This window comes from Saccostrea cucullata, unplaced genomic scaffold (genome assembly GCF_032062105.1).
Source record: "Saccostrea cucullata isolate Sc308-1 unplaced genomic scaffold, CSIRO_AGI_Scuc_v1 ctg3941, whole genome shotgun sequence".
NCBI classification, from domain to species: domain Eukaryota; kingdom Metazoa; phylum Mollusca; class Bivalvia; order Ostreida; family Ostreidae; genus Saccostrea; species Saccostrea cuccullata.
The window spans coordinates 21,585-30,581 of record NW_026939198.1 but is presented as its reverse complement, the minus strand read 5'-3'; the positions used below and the strand labels follow the sequence as shown (position 1 = coordinate 30,581).

Below are 8,997 nucleotides of genomic sequence, written 5' to 3'. Positions count from 1 at the left end.
GATTAGATACAGGTAGTTATTTCTTACAGTTCAGAGCACCTTTATTTTTGTTTTTATTGTCTGCAATCGTAAGAATAAAGTTGGGTCAAAACGGCGCGTTCCAAAAATTCAAATCGGCCATTGTACAGTTATAATTATTTTGAAAAAGCGCCTTGTAAGTCATTCTCAGCTTAGGTTGTAATACGTATAATTAAGTGCTGTTAAAACGGCCGCATGCATTTTTTATCATTGTATTTATCTTGCATGTTTTCGTATGATTAATAGAATATGTTTTTCTGCATCGTCCCAATCATGTAAAAAAAAAAAATACGTGTTGTAGTATTCCGGAATTTTAAATGTAGGTTGGTTTTAGAGGATAATATCGTTATGAACTTGTATCCGGTGTTTACTTTTTCGGAAAATCGAAAGATTTGCCCCCACGCTTATGTTCTTTCAGAAAAGGTGAGCTTTGTTGTTCATTATAACTGCTGGATGTGTTCACTGTTATTCGCAGGAGTAGTTTCTTAAATCCTACATTTATTTTTTGCTGAATTGTTTTTATTATTGATGGAAGACTGTGCTGCACAGCCGAGGAAGGGGTTGAATATATTTTTAACATACGTGCAGTCTAGAATCGTAAATATTAGACATGTTAGAGGGCATCATGTCGGGAAAATGCCATTGTGTTAGAGGGCATCATGTTGGGAGAATGCCATCGTGTAGGGTTCCATGTTCGTTCGCCCAAAAAATTGTTCGCCCGATACCCCGTTCGCCCGATTTTTTGTTCGCCCAGAGTTCGTTCGCCCAATTTTTCGTTCGCACAGGGTCCGTTCGCCCAGATTTGATGTAGAATATCATAAAATGATTTTTTTTCTACATTTTTGGTACATTCGAAATAATACTGACTGATTGTGGAGGGTCAACATCAGCTGGTGGGTCGGCTGGCTGGACTGGAGGGTCAACATCAGCTGGTGGGTCGGCTGGCTGGACTGGAGGGTCAACATCAGCTGGTGGGTCGGCTGGCTGGACTGGAGGGTCAACATCAGCTGGTGGGTCGGCTGGCCAATACCTCGCCTCACATGGTCCACAGAACCAGTGGAGCTCCTCCCTACCATGTTTTACATCGTTGTACCGTTGTAGTGATATCCCTGGAAAATTTTAAAGTTTGCATTTTTTTTGTTCGAAACAAATATACTAGAATTGCTTACCACTCTTTGATTTATCTACTCTGTTAATTATCCATATTCCAATTACAATTACAGATACTGATTCAAATGAAATGTACATATACTAATAATATTACTATATCATTTTATCATTTATATATTTACATACCCTGTTCAATAGAAGCTAGATAAGATGTAAATACACAAAAAAACTACGACTTTGATATTTTTCATCCTTAACAACAATATCCAGGCATATCTATGACATGTATGTGTAAAAGACTAATATTACAATATCATGTTATCATCTATGAATTTGCCAACAAAATTAAAGTTTCCTCAATATATTCATATTTTACAATATGTATTTAAATTACACATGATAGCAATTGCCTCAACTTATGAACCAAGTGAAAATTGAAATTATAAATGTACTAAGACTATGCTGAATAATATTATTTCATCACATTTAATTAAATGCTCTGTTTAATAATCAGCAAGCAAGTCCATTTATTGGACTCACACCAAAACCAACATCAGTATGATACACCAGGTACAATATATAAAATAGTCATCATATTTGTAATTAAAATTATCAATATTTTTATCATGATTATGATACAATAGCATAAATGATACAGTATACCATATGTGCAAAGTATGACAATAAACATACAATGAAAAGAAGAAAAAAAAGGGAAGGTACGTATGGTAGCATTTCACTTATGAAGGAGATATGGTGTCGTTTATTTTAAAAATAAAAATACAAGGTTTCTTAAATATTTTAAATTTGTTGTCGACAATGTTATGTTAATTTTATTAATATTTTTGGAGTATTTTTCACATACAAAATTACTCAGTAGATTTTGAGAAATTGAATTTTTGGTAATTTATTATTTATTTTTACTCAATTTGACATATCATTTTATATATTATATTTGTTGACTACATATATGACTTGCATCCCAAATTTTCTCAAGTTTAGTAACGAAAAAAATTAATATTCCACATATATATTCATGAAAAAATAAATTAATTAAATATTAATACAAGTATATCCTTCATTGGTAAATAATAAACAATGAAATCTGCATTATTCTTTCTCCTTTTTTTATTTGATTTGATTGCATGGAATTTGATTAATTATTTATTTTAATTTATTTATTTTTATTCAGTTAAAATAAATATATACAAAAGAAATGTGTATGCTAATTACAAAAAGGTAAAAGATAAATATTTGTTTATTTATTTATTTCTATTTCTATATCACATTTTTTGCTAGATTCCTCTAAACTAGAACTATTAAATAATTTCATTTATTAAAGTTGTTGTAAAATAAATGTAATTCTTACCAGTGTTGCACAGGCGATGCTGCCAACCTTCACATGCATCACAGCTGATGGCATGCTGTCGCGGACGTACTTCTCTCCCACAGGACAGGCACGGGGGGTTGACCTCTGCCATGGTTGACAGTTGAATGTTGAATTTTCATTTTCCATCTTCTTATAAATCTTTTTTTGAGATCAAAGGGAGATTCTTCAAAGGTAAAACCTTCAGGATCCGCTGCTCAGTTCTATAAGGGATCTATTAACGTCTCATTCCCTTAATTGTTTTCAAAACATAGCGCAGTCCCTTAATTGTTTTCAAAACATAGCGCAATTCGTAAAAACAACACGGGTGTATCCCCCCAATTAACATTGAGATTAGTCATCTGATTAATTATAGTGCAAACACCAAATCATTAATAAATGCATTAGAATCATATGAAAAATTAATTAAGACTAAATAAACATTGTTCCTGGTTTCAGAAAAAATAATCCAAGTTCGTAAAGGAAAAAAAATTACATGTATGTTAATCTTTATTTCAAATAAGTTAATATATATATAGAATATATATATATAATATATAAGTATTGGGCGAAACTTTAATAGGGCGAACAAGATTTTGGGCGAAGAAATTCTTGGGCGAACGGACCCTGCGCGAACGGACTCCGGCGAACAAGTAGATCGGGCGAACGGACCTGTTACCATCGTGTAGTATTGTATCACTGTGAAATGCCAATTTGTACATGTTGTATAGTCATGAAAGTAAAATTCCTGAGAACTTGCAGATTTTGGGATATGAAAGTGACTTGATAATTTTCAGAATGCCTCACATTATTCAAGTTGAAGTATTTTATTAAGTTTCATACCATACATTATGATTTTGAAACATTGTCGTACGTGAACAAAATAGTTATACACGAAGATACATAAACATCTTTTCTTACAAGGCATAATTATCATTAATTAAACGTAAAATGTTAAAATGATATTTATTTTAAATTAATAGATCAATTGTAATTTCATGCTGACACATGTGCATGTTTTGATCTATATGAAACAATTAACACTATTTTAGCAACCTAAAACTTGATTTACCGGTAGTGTGCATGGTGTAATTGTTCATTAGAAATACCATACTTTTATTGTACCTTGTGTATTAAATGTGGTGCAGTTTCTAAATACATCAGAAATCACAACCATAAAAATTATTCTCTTGATATGAACAGAACAGTATTTACCTGAAGTGTGTATTATAATGATAGGCTGGAGCTTGATGAAATGGGCAGTTGGCCATTTTCAATTTCTTAAGTTACATTTATTGATTCATTATACAGTCATATACTTGTATTTATTTGTTACCCTTTAGAGAACTTTTTATTAATGTGGACACGTCACCAACAGTCTCATCAGAGGGACCAGTCTCTATGTACATGTACTACATTGGATTCAGACCCGTGATGTAGGAATCAGCTCTTACTCCCCAACTCTAGGCGTGTCACTCTAACCACTGGCAATGTGACACATTATGAAAATTTGACATAATACTTTTATGATCTCTAAATTTTATTGACTTGATAAAATGACTGATACACAAATAAGATTTTTGTAATCTTTCTGTTTAAAGCTTTTTACCATTTGCCATATTTCTATCACTAATTAAATCAGTTTTCAAAAATGGCCACCGAAGAGTCCTAGTTCTGTGTTATTATACAAATGATCTTTCCTTGATGTGAAATAGAATATTAAATGAAATTAATTATTAAATGAATTATAATTTTGAATCGGAGAAGGCCTACATATCTTAAACAAACATAATTTAGATGTAGTCTTGCTTTTATGGAAAATTATAACTTATTTAATTTTTCTCACTCTCAGATATAATTGCATTTAAAAATCTTGTAAATTGAGGTTGAGATAGCCTGATAGGACTGCCACTTAGAATTAGACCAGAGTGTGACTGTGTCCATTTTAAAATGATACAATTTCCAATCATGCATTTTTTCTTCTTTGTCATGTGTCCATTAGAATTTTCACTATATGTCAGGTGCAAGGAAATGGGCATGCAAGTGGATTTTGGGACTTTTCTGAGCTCATGCTAAAAACAAAAAAGTTATTACTGTTATGTACTGTACTAACTCGATCAATTTTAATTTCAGATATCCATGGAACAAATCATCTGAAAACTAAGAGAGGATGAAGAATACTTCTGTTAAAAAAGTATAATAGAACTTATGTAACTCTATTTTAGGAAATTAAGGACTAAAGCACAAAGTTTATGTTTTTATTTTCTATTGTTTTCTTAATCTTACTGTATAATTTAAAGCTCTCTATTTATCATAGTCAGTGGTTGTCAGAGTGTGTGTTGTGGGGGAAGGGGGGGGGGGGGGGGGGGGGGGGGGGGGTGTAAGCTGCTTTCCTCTACTTTTTAAGCTTTATATGATATCTTGATATGTTCGGCATTTCCATCAAATTAACAGATGTTAACATTTTCTTAGAAAGTCTCATTTTGCGAGCCACCTACTAAAATTCTCTGATTTATTTAAAATAAGTATTTATAAACAGGCCTATTTACAGGTGACCTATTACTATCTGTGTTAGTCTGTCGTGTGTTGACATTTGAACATTTTCAGCTTCTTCCTTGCAACCGCTCAACCAATTTTGGTACAAAGCACCAACAATGAAGGGGAACAAAATTTGTAAATTTTATGACACCCCCCCCCTTCTTTTTTACTCCTGGACATCAAGCAGTCAAACTGTTGCCATGATTGTAATGAGCACTGAGTCATCTACCATAATTATGAAATTCATGGCCCCAAGGTCAGGGGTTCTAGTACTAGGGTTGGTCCATATAGCTCTTTGGAATTAATCAACCATTTATGATGAAAAAAACTTAAGATAACATTTAGAAAATTTTGAAATGTGTGGCCCCAGGGTTAGTGGTTCCTGTGGGGTGGGGTACACAACTGGTGGTTTTAAAATGGAATTGCATTTTATCTTTATTACTCTGATCTACCCTTGTGTATTGAGTAACCAAAGTAAGCATGCTAAGTGTATAATCATGAAAAACAATGGTGCATCTTTCAAAATTTGGAATTTCATGGCTTTTTGTTTAAAACACGAACCAAATTCAATTGAGTGAAAGTTGTTACATGATACCTATAAGGTCTATGGGCCTCTAGCTGTTATTCAAATAAAAAAATATTTTGATGAACAAGTAGAATGAAAGAAAAATCCTTAATTTATTCTGAAAATCAGGAACAAATGTATGCATATATATTCAGGTACATTTAAATAAATTCAAGTTTGTTTATTTCATTACCCCTAGTCAAGTGTTTTAAAGAGGCATCTTTAATAAACTAATGATATTTTACACTTGATAAATTTTTAGATTTCATTTTTAATCATTCTGATAAAAAAAAATGCTTAAGGGGCAATATCCCTCTGCTCCAAATTTCACGACTTTTTTTTAAAAAATCCAGACATTGATTTTCAGCAACAACTATAGCATTAAATTCAAATGGAAAATAGTTTGAAGTATGAAGCGTTGCTTACTTTTTTCAGAAATGAATAATATGTCAAATCATAATGTGAAGAAAATTTGATATGGTAAATAGAAAGATTTATTATTTTTTATCTCACAATTAAATTAGAAATATGAGGTTTATATAAAAATAATATTTACTTTCATACCTATCTAATTCCAATTAGAAAACATACTGAAGCGCTGCTTTTTAAATCACAATTACAAATTGTTTTCTGTGCATGTAAAATAACACGCATACATAAACAACAGTTATCGTTCCATTATCGCCCTTGAAAATATTTTTTAATGAAACAAAATATTAATTAAATGTTTATAAACAATACTGCATCTGAAATTTCTGTACAATTAAAAGAATTATACTTTAAGAGATAGAGATTTTTCAATTTACACTGTTTAAAGGAACTGAGTATGAATGTTTTAAGTAAATTATTGTAAATCATTAATGTACATACTAGCAATAGAAACTATAAATCAACATTTGTACCATATAATAAGTTTGAATGAGTTGACCATAAAATGGTTCCCATGAATGAAACTTGTAAACTCTGACATGATAATTCACTGAATTTCATGACAATATGTCTGAAGAAAGTTATCTCGCTTATCAGAAGAGTTATCTCTCTTATCAGAGGGATATTCCACCTTAAAATGTGAAATTAATCAAACAAAAGCTTTTACTAGAACGGCATTAGGGACTATGTCCATCCAATTAATATTAAATGTTAGATACTGCCTAAATCTAACAACATCCTGTAGAGTGTCATGTCAGAGGTCAAATTCTATTAACCAATCAAATAGTCAACTGCAAAATTATTGTATTTCATATATTGGAACGAATAAGTCTAGAGTTGTTCCGTATTTGACATCTGACGTGACCTTCTATGGGATGTTGTTAGAGGTTGTGTAGCGAGTATGCGAGAGGATCTAACATGTTGTTTTATTTAGATTGGGATTTTGTTAAACTATATTTATATATATTTTCAATAGGTTGAAGTAACTGATGAGCAGATCAATCCAACTTGAACATGATATCATTTCTCCAATGATGAAAACAAGTCTCTCTATACTCAAGCATTGATATTTTTAAAGTCAACTGAAACTGGAACAGGTCATACATGCAGACTACAGTGATGTGTTGCACAGTTCCGAAAACATGCAGCCACCACTAGCATCAGCATGATAAGTGTAAGTGGGTCATCAAAAAATGAGAACCACTCAGGGACTTTTCTGTTGGTTGATGATGGACTACAAAATGAATTTTTAACAAAGGAATCCACCTTGGTGCTTATTGGCTACTTATGATGTGAACTTGTGCATTTATTATACCAAGTAATTTTACATTTCCTTGATAATACTAGACTTGCATAAACCGAATTCAGGTTTAGTTGATGATTGCAGTATTAATGCAGTTCTAAGTTCCTCTCGCAAGATTATATCTCTGATATATGAGACATCATTAAATGCAGACATTTTCTCTGTCCTCCTGTCGTGACTTGAGGGCTTGGACTTAGCTGTAAAAATGTTTATGATGCAAGAGAAAAATGTTCAACCCGACGTATGTAAATGTTGGTAATAACATTAAATATTCTTTGATAACTAGTGTTAGTGTGTTGTTGTTTTTTCCAATATGAGAATTCAGGGGGAAATGACTTTTGGTTGAAAACCAGGGCTAAATTGTGTAGTCAATACTACAGTTTCCGTTGCGGAAACCTATATGTATACCCTATGTATACCTCAAGTAAAGCAAGTTTCTATAAACCATTGGTACTATGTATTTCAACCGTATACGCATCTGAAACCTTGCGTATACCTCAGTTTCAGCAAGTTTCTATTGCGGAAACCATTGGTAAACCATATGTATTTTAACAGCAAGTTATGGAGGTAATTTTCAGCGAGAGTTATGTATTTCAACAGTATACGCATGAATGACAATTAGATATTGACATTATTAAGAGAATTGAAGAAAACTTTGCAAATATTAGAGAATTAGTCAAGGAAACTGTAATTAAAGAGGATAGGAATTAATGTAATTAAGAGAGTTAGAGATGAGAATGACAATTAGATATTGACATTATTAAGAGAACTAAGTAAAATAATGAGAATTAGTCAAGGACGTAATTAAGAGTGTTAAGGACAAGGATAAGAATTAGTCATTGACGTATTTAAGAGCCTTTAGGAAGAGGATAAGAATTAGTCATTAAGTATTGAGATAATAAAGAAGTTAAGGAAGAGTATGAGAGTCAGCGACATAATTAAGAGGGTCGCGGAAGAGGATGAGAATTAGTCATTAGCATAATTAAGAGGGTGAAAGAAGAGGTTAAGAATTTGTTATTGACATTATTAAGAAGGTAACGGAAGAGGATAAGAATAAGTTAATGGCGTAATTAAGAGGGTTACGGAAGAAGATTAGAATAAGTTAATGATATAATTATAAGGGTTACGGTAGAGGATGAGAATAAGTCATTGACATAATTCAGAGGATTATAGAAAAGGATGAGAGTCAGTTTTTGACGTAATTAAGAGAGATAAGGAAGAGGATAAGAATTATTCATTGAAGTAATTAAGATTGATAAGGAAGAGAATAGAAATAGTGATTGATGTAATAAGAAGTGTTAAGGAATAAAAAAAAAACTAAGTGACGTAATTAAGAGAGTAATGGAAGTGGATGAAAGTCAATGAAATAATTAAGAGTGTTAAGGAATTGGATAAAAATTCAAGGATGTAATTAAGAGGGTTAGGGAATAAGATGAAAATTAGTCGACAAAATTAAGAGGGGTAAGAAAGAGGATAAGAAGTAGTTATTGATGTAATTCAGAGGGTAACAGAAGAGGATGAGAATTAGTTATTGACATAATTAAGAGGGTTACGGAAAAGGATGAGAATAAGTTATTGAAGTTATTAAGAGGGTTTCAGAAAAGGACAAGAATTAGTCATTGAGGTAATTAAGAGGGTTAATGGAAGACAATGAGAATTAGTGATTGA

General features: G+C 31.8%; 1 long non-coding RNA gene across 1 annotated transcript; it reads left to right on the top strand.

Moving 5' to 3' along the window:
- Positions 1-206: 206 nt before the first annotated feature.
- On the top strand, positions 207-7,615 carry LOC134252557 (uncharacterized). Its single transcript, XR_009988983.1, has 3 exons — positions 207-441; positions 4,628-4,688; positions 7,003-7,615. It is a non-coding gene; the product is annotated as an uncharacterized LOC134252557 (long non-coding RNA).
- Positions 7,616-8,997: the final 1,382 nt, after the last annotated feature.